Source organism: Ambystoma mexicanum, chromosome 6q (assembly GCF_040938575.1).
Source record: "Ambystoma mexicanum isolate Mex_15411 chromosome 6q, UKY_AmexF1_1, whole genome shotgun sequence".
Taxonomy (NCBI): Eukaryota; Metazoa; Chordata; class Amphibia; order Caudata; family Ambystomatidae; genus Ambystoma; species Ambystoma mexicanum.
The window spans coordinates 340,264,987-340,278,484 of NC_090937.1; positions in this window are offsets into that span (position 1 = coordinate 340,264,987).

Genomic DNA, 13,498 nt, shown 5'->3' on the forward strand with positions numbered 1-13,498 from the left:
AGAGACACGAGGCATGAGCGGGGGTAGGGGTCAACAGCAGGGAGACATGGGGCATGACCAGGGAGTGGGGGGCAACAGGAGAGAGACACGGGGCATGAGAGGGGTGGGGGGCAACAGGGGAGAGACCCGGGGCATGAGAGCTGGTCAAGTGGCACAGCGAGTAGAGCGCTCGCTTTGACATCCGTGCAGAGCCTGCTAACGCATGTTCGAATCCCGGCGGGGCCAAACTCAGCCTTTCATCCTTCCGAGGTCGATAAATGAGCACCACACACCGTGGGTAATAAGCAGCGCTCAGATACCTGAGGGTTCGTAGCGCTATATAAATGCCAAATTATTATTATTATTATTATTAGAGGGGGGTGGGGGTAACAGGAGAGAGACACAGGGCATGAGAGGGGGGTCGGGGGGTGACAGGAGAGAGACACGGGGCATGAGCGGGGGGTGGGGGGCAACAGCAGGGAGACACGGGGCATGAGCGGGGGTGGGAGGGAACAGGGGAGACACGAGGCATGAGCGGGGGGTGGTGGGGAACAGGAGAGAGACACGGGGCATGACTGGAGGGGGTGGGGGGCAACAGGAGAGAGACACAGGACATGAGCAGACGGTGGGGGAACAGGAGACAGACACGGGGCATGAGCGAGTGGTGGGGGGCAACAGCAGGGAGACACGGGGCATGACCAGGGGGTTGGGGTAACAGGAGAGAGACAGGGGGCTTGAGCGAGGGGTGGGGGGCAACATCAGGGAGACACGGGGCATGAGCGGGGGGTGGAGGGGAACAGGGGAGAAACGAGGCATGAGCGGGGGTGGGGGAACAGGAGAGAGACACGGGGCATGAGCGGGGGTGGAGGGGGAAAGGAGGAAGATACGGGGCATGAGCAGGGGGTGGGGGGCAACAGGAGAGAGACACGGAGCATGAGTGGGGGGCAACAGCAGGGAGACACGGGGCATGAGCGGGGGTGGGGGCAACAGCAGGGAAACACGGGGTATGACCGGGGGGTGGGGGGTAACAGTAGAGAGACACGGGACATGAGCAGGAATGGGGGACAACAGGAGGGAGACACGGGGCATGAGAGGGGGGTGGGGGTAACAGGAGAGGGACACGGGGCATGTGCGGGGGGTGGGGGGCAACATCAGGGAGACACGGCATGAGCGGGGGTGGGGGGGAACAGGGAAGACACAAGGCATGGGCGGGGGTGGGGGCAATAGGAGAGAGACACGGGGCATGAGCAGGGGGTGGGGGGCAACAGCAGGGAGACACAGGGCATGACCGGGGGGTGGGCGAAACAGGAGAGAGACACGGGGCATGAGAGGGGGGTGGGGGGTAACAGGAGAGAGACATGGGGCATGAGCGGGGGGTGGGGGGCAACAGCAGGGAGACACAGGCATGACCGGGGGGTGGGGGGTAACAGGAGAGAGACATGGGGCATGAGCGGGGGTTGGAGGGCAACAGCAGGGAGACACGGGGCATGACCGGGGGGTGTGGGGCAACAGGAGAGAGACACGGGGCATGAGAGGGTGGTGGGGGTAACAGGAGAGAAACACGGGGCATGTGCGGGGGGTGGGGGGAAACAGCAGGGCGACACAGGCATGACCAGGCGGTGGGGGCAACAGGAGAGAGACACAGGGCATGACCGGGGGGTGTGGGGCAACAGGAGAGAGACATGGGCATGAGAGGGGTGTGGGCGTAACAGGAGAGAGACACGGTGCATGAGCGGGGGTGGGGGGCAACAGCAGGGAGACACGGGGCATGACCGGGGGGTGGGGGACAACAGGAGAGAGACACAGGGCATGAGAGGGGGTGGGGGTAACAGGAGAGAGACACAGGGCATGTGAGTGGGGTGGGGGGTAACAGGAGAGAGACATGGGGCATGAGTGGGAGGTGGGGGGCAACAGCAGGGAGACACGGGGCATGAGAGGGGGTGGGGGGCGACAGCAGGGAGACAGGGGGTATGAGCGGAGAGTGGGAGGCAACAGCAGGGAGACACGGGGCATGAGCGGGGGGTGGGGGGAACACGAGGGAGGCACGGGGCATGAGCGTGGGGTGGGGGTAACAGGAGAGAGACACGTGGCATGAGAGGGGGTGGGGGGCTACAGCAGGGAGACACGGGGCATGAGCGGGGGGTGGGGGGCAACAGGAGAGAGACACGGGGCATGAGCGGGTGGTGGGGGCAACAGCAGGGAGACACAGGGCATGACTGGGGGTGGGGGGCAACAGCAGGGAGACACGAGGCATATGCAGGGGGTGGGGGGCAACAGCAGGGAGACACAGGGCATGAGCAGGGGGTGGGGGTAACACGAGGGAGACACGGGGCATGAGAGGGAGGTGGGGGGTAACAGGAGAGAGACATGGGGCATGAGCCGGGGGTGGGGGGCAACAGCAGGGAGACACGAGGCATGAGCAGGGGGTGGGGGGTAACAGGGGAGAGACACAGGGCATGAGCGGGGGGTGGGGGCAACAGCAGGGAGACACAGGGCATGAGCGGAGGGTGGGGGTAACAGCAGGGAGACATGGGGCATGAGCGGGGGTGGTGGGAACACAAAGGAGACACGGGGCATGAGAGGGGGGTGGGGTGTAACAGGAGAGAGACATGTGGCATGATCGGGGTGTCAGGTGCAACAGCAGGAAGACACAGGGCATGACCGGGGGTGGGGGGGAACAGGGGAGACACGGGGCATGAGCAGGGGGTGGGGGAACAGGAGGGAGACACAGGGCATGAGCGGGGTGGGGGGGAACAGGGGAGACACGGGTCATGAGCTGGGGGTGGGGGGTAACAGAAGACAGACACAGGGCATGAGCGAGGGGTGGGGGCAACAGCAGGGAGACACAGGGCATGAGCGGGGGTGGGGGGTAACAGGAGAGAGACAAGGGGCATGAGTGTGGGGTGGGGGGCAACAGCAGGGAGACACGGGGCATGACCGGGGGGTGGGGGGAACAGGAGAGAGACACTTGGCATGAGAGGGGGGTGGGGGGAACAGGAGAGAGACACGGGGCATGAGTGGGCGGTGGGGGGCAATAGCAGGGAGACACGGGGCATGACCGGGGGGTTGGGGGGCACCAGGAGAGAGACACGGGGCATGAGAGGGGGGTGGGGGGTAACAGGTGAGAGACACGGGGCATGAGCAGAGGGTGGGGGGGCAACAGCAGGGAGACACAGGGCATGACCGGGGGTCGGGGGTAACAGGAGAGAGACAAGGGGCATGAGCAGGGGGGTGGGGGGCAACAGCAGGGAGACACGGTGCATGACCAGGGGTGGGGGGCAACAGGAGAGAGACGCGGGGCATGAGCGGGGAGTGGGAAGCAACAGCAGGGAGACACGGGGCATGAGCGGAGGGTGGGGGCCCACAGCAGGGAGGCACGGGGCATGAGAGGGGGTGGGGGTAACAGAAGAGAGACACGGGGCATGAGCGGGGGTTGGGGGCATCAGGAGAGAGACACGCGGCATGAGCGGGGGGTGGGGGCAACTGGAGAGAGACATGGGCCATGAGCTGGGGGTGTGGGGTAACAGGAGAGGGACACGGGCCATGAGCGGGGGTGGGGGGCAACAGCAGGGAGACACGGGGCATGATCGGGGGGTGAGGGGCAACAGCAGTGAGACACAGGTCCTGACCGGGGGGTGGGGGGAACAGGAGACAGACACAGGGCATGAGCAGGGGGCAACGGCAGGGAGACACGGGGCATGACTGGGGTGGGGGCAATAGGAGAGACACGGGGCATGAGCAGGGGGTGGGGGGCAACAGCAGGGAGACACGGGGCATGACCGGGGGGCGGGGGCAAAAGGAGAGAGGCACGGGGCATGAGAGGGGGGTGGAGGGTAACAGGAGAAAGACACAGGGCATGAGCAGAGGGTGGGGGGGCAACAGCAGGGAGACACGGGGCATGACCGGGGGGTGGGGGGCAACAGCAGGGAGACACGGGGCATGACCAGGGGGGTGGGGGGTAACAGGAGAGAGACACAGGGCATGAGAGGGCAGTGGGGGGTAACAGGAGAGAGACATGGGGCATGAGTGGGAGGTGGGGGCAACATCAGGGAGACACGGGGCATGAGCGGGGGGTGGGGAGAGACAGCAGGGAGACACGGGGTGTGAGAGGGGGGTGGGGGCAACAGCACGGAACCACCGGGCATGAGCGGGGGTGGGAGGAACACGAGGGAGACACGGGGCATTAGAGGGAGTGGGGGTAAGAGGAGAGAGACACGGGGCTGAGCGGGAGGTGGGGGGCAACAGCAGGGAGACACGGGGCATGACCAGAGGGTGGTGGGCAATAGCAGGGAGACACGGGGCATGACTGGGGGGTGGTGGGCAACAGCAGGGAGACACGGGGCATGACCGGGGGGTGGGGGCAACAGCAGGGAGACACGGGGCATGAGCAGGGGGTGGGGGAACACGAGGGAGACACGGGGCATGAGAGGGGCGTGGGGGGTAACAGGAGAGAGACACGGGGCATGAGCAGGGAGTGGGAGGCAACAGCAGGGAGGCACGGGGCATGAGCGGAGGGTGCGGGGCCACAGCAGGGAGACACGGGGCATGAGAGGGGGTGGGGGGTAACAGAAGAGAGACACAGGGCAGGAGCGGGGGTTGGGGGCATCAGGAGAGAGACACGCGGCATGAGCGGGGGTTGGGGGGCAACTGGAGAGAGACACGGGGCATGAGCTGGGGGTGTGGGGTAACAGGAGAGAGACCCGGGCCATGAGCGGGGGTGGGGGGCAACAGCAGGGAGAAACGGGGCATGATCGGTGGGTGAGGGGCAACAGCAGTGAGACACGGGGCCTGACCGGGGGGTGGGGGAAACAGCAGGGAGACACGGGGCATGAGCGGAGGGTGGGGGTAACAGCAGGGAGACATGGGGCATGAGCGGGGGGTGGTGGGAACACGAAGGAGACACGGGGCTTGAGAGGGGGGTGGGGGGGAACAGGGGAGACACGGGGCATGAGCAGGGGGTGGGGGAACAGGAGGGAGACACGGGGCATGAGCGGGGGTGGGGGGCAACAGCAGGGAGACACGGGGCATGACCGGGGGGGTGGGAGGTAACAGGAGAGAGACACGGGGCATGAGTGGGGGGTGGGGGGCAACAGCAGGGAGACACGGGGCATGACCGGGGGGTGGGGGGCAACAGGAGAGAGGCACGGGGCATGAGAGGGGGGTGGGGGGTAACAGGAGAGAGACACAGGGCATGAGCAGAGGGTGGGGGGGCAACAGCAGGGAGACACGGGGCATGACCGGGGGGTGGGGGGCAACAGCAGGGAGACACGGGGCATGACCGGGGGGGTGGGGGGTAACAGGAGAGAAACAAGGGGCATGAGCTGGGGGGTGGGGGGGGCAACAGTAGGGAGACACAGGGCATGACCGGGGGTGGGGGGCAACAGGAGAGAGACACGGGGCATTAGAAGGGGTGGGGGTAACAGGAGAGAGACACGGGGTGTGAGAGGAGGGTGGGGGCAACAGCACGGAACCACCGGGCATGAGCGGGGGGTGGGAGGAACACGAGGGAGACACGGGGCATTAGAGGGAGTGGGTGTAACAGGAGAGAGACACGGGGCTGAGCGGGGGGTGGGGGGCAACAGCAGGGAGACACGGGGCATGACCAGAGGGAGGTGGGCAACAGGAGAGAGACACGGGGCATCTGAGGTAACAGGAGAGAGCCACGGGGCATGAGAGGGGTTGGGGGGTAACAGGAGAGAGACACGGGGCATGAGAGGGGCGTGGGGGGTAACAGGAGAGAGACACGGGGCATGAGCACGGAGTGGGAGGCAACAGCAGGGAGGCACGGGGCATGAGCGGAGGGTGCGGGGCCACAGCAGGGAGACACGGGGCATGAGAGGGGGTGGGGGGTAACAGAAGAGAGACACAGGGCAGGAGCGGGGGTTCGGGCATCAGGAGAGAGACACGCGGCATGAGCGGGGGTTGGAGGGCAACTGGAGAGAGACACGGGGCATGAGCTGGGGGTGGGGGGTAACAGGAGAGAGACCCGGGCCATGAGCAGGGGTGGGGGGCAACAGCAGGGAGACACGGGGCATGATCGGTGGGTGAGGGGCAACAGCAGTGAGACACGGGGCCTGACCGGGGGATGGGGGGAACAGGAGAGAGACACGGGGCATGAGCGGGGGGCAACGGCAGGGAGACACGGGGCATGACCGGGGTGGGGGCAATAGGAGAGAGACACGGGGCATGAGCAGGGGGAGGGGGGCAACAGCAGGGAGACACAGGGCATGACCGGGGGGTGGGCGAAACAGGAGAGAGACACGGGGCATGAGAGGGGGTGGGGGGTAACAGGAGAGAGACATGGGGCATGAGCGGGGGGTGGGGGGCAACAGCAGGGAGACACGGGCATGACCGGGGGGTGGGGGGTAACAGGAGAGAGACATGGGGCATGAGCGGGGGTTGGAGGGCAACAGCAGGGAGACACGGGGCATGACCGGAGGGTGTGGGGCAACAGGAGAGAGACACGGGGCATGAGAGGGTGGTGGGGGTAACAGGAGAGAAACACGGGGCATGTGCGGGGGGTGGGGGGAAACAGCAGGGCGACACAGGCATGACCAGGCGGTGGGGGCAACAGGAGAGAGACACAGGGCATGACCGGGGGGTGTGGGGCAACAGGAGAGAGACATGGGCATGAGAGGGGTGTGGGGGTAACAGGAGAGAGACACGGGGCATGAGCGGGGTGGGGGCAATAGGAGAGAGACACGGGGCATGAGCAGGGGGTGGGGGGCAACAGCAGGGAGACACAGGGCATGACCGGGGGGTGGGCGAAACAGGAGAGAGACACGGGGCATGAGAGGGGGGTGGGGGGTAACAGGAGAGAGACATGGGGCATGAGCGGGGGTGGGGGTAACAGGAGAGGGACACGAGGCATGAGCGGGGGGTGGGGGCAACATCAGGGAGACACGGCATGAGAGGGGGTGGGGGGAACAGGGGAGACACACGGCATGAGCGGGGGTGGGGGGAACATGAGAGAGACACGGGGAATGAGCGGGGGTGGGTGGCAGCAGCAGGGAGACACGGGGCATGACCGGGGGTGGGAGATAACAGGAGAGAGACACAGGGCATGAGCGCGGGGTTGGGGGCAACAGCAGGGAAACAAATGGCATGACCAGGGAGGTGGGCGGCAACAGGAGAGAGACACGGGCATGATAGGGGTGTGGGGGGTAACAGGAGAGAGACACAGGGCATGAGTGGGGGTTGGGGTGCAACAGCAGGGAGACACGGGGCATGACCGGGGGTGGGGGGTAACAGGAGAGAGACACGGGGCATGAGCAGGGGTAGGGAGCAACAGGAGGGAGACACGGGGCATGACCGCGGGGTGGGGGGCATCAGGAGAGAGACACGGGGCATGAGAGGGGGGTAATAGGAAAGAGACACAGGGCATGAGAGGGGGGGCAACAGCAGGGAGACACGGGGCATGAGCGGGGTGTGGGGGGAACACGATGGAGAACGGGGCATGAGAGGGGGTGGGGGTAACAGGAGAGAGACATGGGGCATGAACGGGGGGTGGGGGGCAACAGCAGGGAGAAACCGGGCATGAGAGGGGGGTGGTGCCAACAGCAGGGAGACACTGGGCATGACCGGGGGGTGGGGAGCACCAGCAGGGAGACACGGGGCATGAGCGGTGGTGGGGGGTAACAGGGGAGAGACACGAGGCATGAGCGGGGGTAGGGGTCAACAGCAGGGAGACATGGGGCATGACCAGGGAGTGGGGGGCAACAGGAGAGAGACACGGGGCATGAGAGGGGTGGGGGGCAACAGGGGAGAGACCCGGGGCATGAGAGCTGGTCAAGTGGCACAGCGAGTAGAGCGCTCGCTTTGACATCCGTGCAGAGCCTGCTAACGCATGTTCGAATCCCGGCGGGGCCAAACTCAGCCTTTCATCCTTCCGAGGTCGATAAATGAGCACCACACACCGTGGGTAATAAGCAGCGCTCAGATACCTGAGGGTTCGTAGCGCTATATAAATGCCAAATTATTATTATTATTATTATTAGAGGGGGGTGGGGGTAACAGGAGAGAGACACAGGGCATGAGAGGGGGGTCGGGGGGTGACAGGAGAGAGACACGGGGCATGAGCGGGGGGTGGGGGGCAACAGCAGGGAGACACGGGGCATGAGCGGGGGTGGGAGGGAACAGGGGAGACACGAGGCATGAGCGGGGGGTGGTGGGGAACAGGAGAGAGACACGGGGCATGACTGGAGGGGGTGGGGGGCAACAGGAGAGAGACACAGGACATGAGCAGACGGTGGGGGAACAGGAGACAGACACGGGGCATGAGCGAGTGGTGGGGGGCAACAGCAGGGAGACACGGGGCATGACCAGGGGGTTGGGGTAACAGGAGAGAGACAGGGGGCTTGAGCGAGGGGTGGGGGGCAACATCAGGGAGACACGGGGCATGAGCGGGGGGTGGAGGGGAACAGGGGAGAAACGAGGCATGAGCGGGGGTGGGGGAACAGGAGAGAGACACGGGGCATGAGCGGGGGTGGAGGGGGAAAGGAGGAAGATACGGGGCATGAGCAGGGGGTGGGGGGCAACAGGAGAGAGACACGGAGCATGAGTGGGGGGCAACAGCAGGGAGACACGGGGCATGAGCGGGGGTGGGGGCAACAGCAGGGAAACACGGGGTATGACCGGGGGTGGGGGGGGTAACAGTAGAGAGACACGGGACATGAGCAGGAATGGGGGACAACAGGAGGGAGACACGGGGCATGAGAGGGGGGTGGGGGTAACAGGAGAGGGACACGGGGCATGTGCGGGGGGTGGGGGGCAACATCAGGGAGACACGGCATGAGCGGGGGTGGGGGGGAACAGGGAAGACACAAGGCATGGGCGGGGGTGGGGGCAATAGGAGAGAGACACGGGGCATGAGCAGGGGGTGGGGGGCAACAGCAGGGAGACACAGGGCATGACCGGGGGGTGGGCGAAACAGGAGAGAGACACGGGGCATGAGAGGGGGGTGGGGGGTAACAGGAGAGAGACATGGGGCATGAGCGGGGGGTGGGGGGCAACAGCAGGGAGACACAGGCATGACCGGGGGGTGGGGGGTAACAGGAGAGAGACATGGGGCATGAGCGGGGGTTGGAGGGCAACAGCAGGGAGACACGGGGCATGACCGGGGGGTGTGGGGCAACAGGAGAGAGACACGGGGCATGAGAGGGTGGTGGGGGTAACAGGAGAGAAACACGGGGCATGTGCGGGGGGTGGGGGGAAACAGCAGGGCGACACAGGCATGACCAGGCGGTGGGGGCAACAGGAGAGAGACACAGGGCATGACCGGGGGGTGTGGGGCAACAGGAGAGAGACATGGGCATGAGAGGGGTGTGGGCGTAACAGGAGAGAGACACGGTGCATGAGCGGGGGTGGGGGGCAACAGCAGGGAGACACGGGGCATGACCGGGGGGTGGGGGACAACAGGAGAGAGACACAGGGCATGAGAGGGGGTGGGGGTAACAGGAGAGAGACACAGGGCATGTGAGTGGGGTGGGGGGTAACAGGAGAGAGACATGGGGCATGAGTGGGAGGTGGGGGGCAACAGCAGGGAGACACGGGGCATGAGAGGGGGTGGGGGGCGACAGCAGGGAGACAGGGGGTATGAGCGGAGAGTGGGAGGCAACAGCAGGGAGACACGGGGCATGAGCGGGGGGTGGGGGGAACACGAGGGAGGCACGGGGCATGAGCGTGGGGTGGGGGTAACAGGAGAGAGACACGTGGCATGAGAGGGGGTGGGGGGCTACAGCAGGGAGACACGGGGCATGAGCGGGGGGTGGGGGGCAACAGGAGAGAGACACGGGGCATGAGCGGGTGGTGGGGGCAACAGCAGGGAGACACAGGGCATGACTGGGGGTGGGGGGCAACAGCAGGGAGACACGAGGCATATGCAGGGGGTGGGGGGCAACAGCAGGGAGACACAGGGCATGAGCAGGGGTGGGGGTAACACGAGGGAGACACGGGGCATGAGAGGGAGGTGGGGGGTAACAGGAGAGAGACATGGGGCATGAGCCGGGGGTGGGGGGCAACAGCAGGGAGACACGAGGCATGAGCAGGGGGTGGGGGGGTAACAGGGGAGAGACACAGGGCATGAGCGGGGGGTGGGGGCAACAGCAGGGAGACACAGGGCATGAGCGGAGGGTGGGGGTAACAGCAGGGAGACATGGGGCATGAGCGGGGGTGGTGGGAACACAAAGGAGACACGGGGCATGAGAGGGGGGTGGGGTGTAACAGGAGAGAGACATGTGGCATGATCGGGGTGTCAGGTGCAACAGCAGGAAGACACAGGGCATGACCGGGGGTGGGGGGGAACAGGGGAGACACGGGGCATGAGCAGGGGGTGGGGGAACAGGAGGGAGACACAGGGCATGAGCGGGGTGGGGGGGAACAGGGGAGACACGGGTCATGAGCTGGGGGTGGGGGGGTAACAGAAGACAGACACAGGGCATGAGCGAGGGGTGGGGGCAACAGCAGGGAGACACAGGGCATGAGCGGGGGTGGGGGGTAACAGGAGAGAGACAAGGGGCATGAGTGTGGGGTGGGGGGCAACAGCAGGGAGACACGGGGCATGACCGGGGGGTGGGGGGAACAGGAGAGAGACACTTGGCATGAGAGGGGGGTGGGGGGAACAGGAGAGAGACACGGGGCATGAGTGGGCGGTGGGGGGCAATAGCAGGGAGACACGGGGCATGACCGGGGGGTTGGGGGGCACCAGGAGAGAGACACGGGGCATGAGAGGGGGGTGGGGGGTAACAGGTGAGAGACACGGGGCATGAGCAGAGGGTGGGGGGGCAACAGCAGGGAGACACAGGGCATGACCGGGGGTCGGGGGTAACAGGAGAGAGACAAGGGGCATGAGCAGGGGGGTGGGGGGCAACAGCAGGGAGACACGGTGCATGACCAGGGGTGGGGGGCAACAGGAGAGAGACGCGGGGCATGAGCGGGGAGTGGGAAGCAACAGCAGGGAGACACGGGGCATGAGCGGAGGGTGGGGGCCCACAGCAGGGAGGCACGGGGCATGAGAGGGGGTGGGGGTAACAGAAGAGAGACACGGGGCATGAGCGGGGGTTGGGGGCATCAGGAGAGAGACACGCGGCATGAGCGGGGGGTGGGGGCAACTGGAGAGAGACATGGGCCATGAGCTGGGGGTGTGGGGTAACAGGAGAGGGACACGGGCCATGAGCGGGGGTGGGGGGCAACAGCAGGGAGACACGGGGCATGATCGGGGGGTGAGGGGCAACAGCAGTGAGACACAGGTCCTGACCGGGGGGTGGGGGGAACAGGAGACAGACACAGGGCATGAGCAGGGGGCAACGGCAGGGAGACACGGGGCATGACTGGGGTGGGGGCAATAGGAGAGACACGGGGCATGAGCAGGGGGTGGGGGGCAACAGCAGGGAGACACGGGGCATGACCGGGGGGCGGGGGCAAAAGGAGAGAGGCACGGGGCATGAGAGGGGGGTGGGGGGTAACAGGAGAAAGACACAGGGCATGAGCAGAGGGTGGGGGGGCAACAGCAGGGAGACACGGGGCATGACCGGGGGGTGGGGGGCAACAGCAGGGAGACACGGGGCATGACCAGGGGGGTGGGGGGTAACAGGAGAGAGACACAGGGCATGAGAGGGCAGTGGGGGGTAACAGGAGAGAGACATGGGGCATGAGTGGGAGGTGGGGGCAACATCAGGGAGACACGGGGCATGAGCGGGGGGTGGGGAGAGACAGCAGGGAGACACGGGGTGTGAGAGGGGGGTGGGGGCAACAGCACGGAACCACCGGGCATGAGCGGGGGTGGGAGGAACACGAGGGAGACACGGGGCATTAGAGGGAGTGGGGGTAAGAGGAGAGAGACACGGGGCTGAGCGGGAGGTGGGGGGCAACAGCAGGGAGACACGGGGCATGACCAGAGGGTGGTGGGCAATAGCAGGGAGACACGGGGCATGACTGGGGGGTGGTGGGCAACAGCAGGGAGACACGGGGCATGACCGGGGGGTGGGGGCAACAGCAGGGAGACACGGGGCATGAGCAGGGGGTGGGGGAACACGAGGGAGACACGGGGCATGAGAGGGGCGTGGGGGGTAACAGGAGAGAGACACGGGGCATGAGCAGGGAGTGGGAGGCAACAGCAGGGAGGCACGGGGCATGAGCGGAGGGTGCGGGGCCACAGCAGGGAGACACGGGGCATGAGAGGGGGTGGGGGGTAACAGAAGAGAGACACAGGGCAGGAGCGGGGGTTGGGGGCATCAGGAGAGAGACACGCGGCATGAGCGGGGGTTGGGGGGCAACTGGAGAGAGACACGGGGCATGAGCTGGGGGTGTGGGGTAACAGGAGAGAGACCCGGGCCATGAGCGGGGGTGGGGGGCAACAGCAGGGAGAAACGGGGCATGATCGGTGGGTGAGGGGCAACAGCAGTGAGACACGGGGCCTGACCGGGGGGTGGGGGAAACAGCAGGGAGACACGGGGCATGAGCGGAGGGTGGGGGTAACAGCAGGGAGACATGGGGCATGAGCGGGGGGTGGTGGGAACACGAAGGAGACACGGGGCTTGAGAGGGGGGTGGGGGGGAACAGGGGAGACACGGGGCATGAGCAGGGGGTGGGGGAACAGGAGGGAGACACGGGGCATGAGCGGGGGTGGGGGGTAACAGAGGAGACACGGGGCATGAGCTGGGGGTGGGGGGGAACAGGGGAGACACGGGGCATGAGCAGGGGGTGGGGGAACAGGAGGGAGACACGGGGCATGAGCGGTGGTGGGGGGTAACAGAGGAGACACGGGGCATGAGCTGGGGGTGGGGGGTAACAGGAGACAGACACGGGGCATGAGCGGGGGGTGGGGGCAACAGCAGGGAGACACAGGGCATGAGCTGGGGTGGGGGATAACAGGAGAGAGACAAGGGGCATGAGCGTGGGTTGGGGGGCAACAGCAGGGAGACACAGGGCATGACCGGGGGGAGGGGGGAACAGTAGAGAGACACGGGGCATGAGAGGGGGGTGGGTGGTAACAGGAGAGAGACATGGGGCATGAGAGGAGGGTGGGGGGCAACAGCAGGGAGACACGGGGCATGAGCGGGGGTGGGGGGAACACGAGGGAGACACGGGGCATGAGAGGGGGTGTGGAACACGGGGGAGACACGGGGCTTGAGCGGGGGTGAGGGGTAACAGGAGAGAGACATGGGGCATGAGCGGAGGGCAACAGGAGGGAGACACGGGGCATGACCAGGGGGTGGGGGGCAACAGGAGAGAGTCACGGGGCATGAGAGGGGGGTGGGGGTAACAGGAGAGAGACACGGGGCATGAGAGGGGGTGGGGGGTTACAGGAGAGAGACACAGGGCATGAGCGGGGGGTGGGGGGGCAACAGCAGGGAGCCGCGGGGCATGAGCTGGGAGTGGGGGGAACAGGGGAGACATGAGGCAGGAGCAGGGGTGTGGGGGGAACAGGAGAGAGACACAGGGCATGAGCGGGGGTGGGGGGCAAGAGCAGGGAGACACGGGGCATGACCGGGGGGTGGGGGGTAACAGGAGAGAGACACGG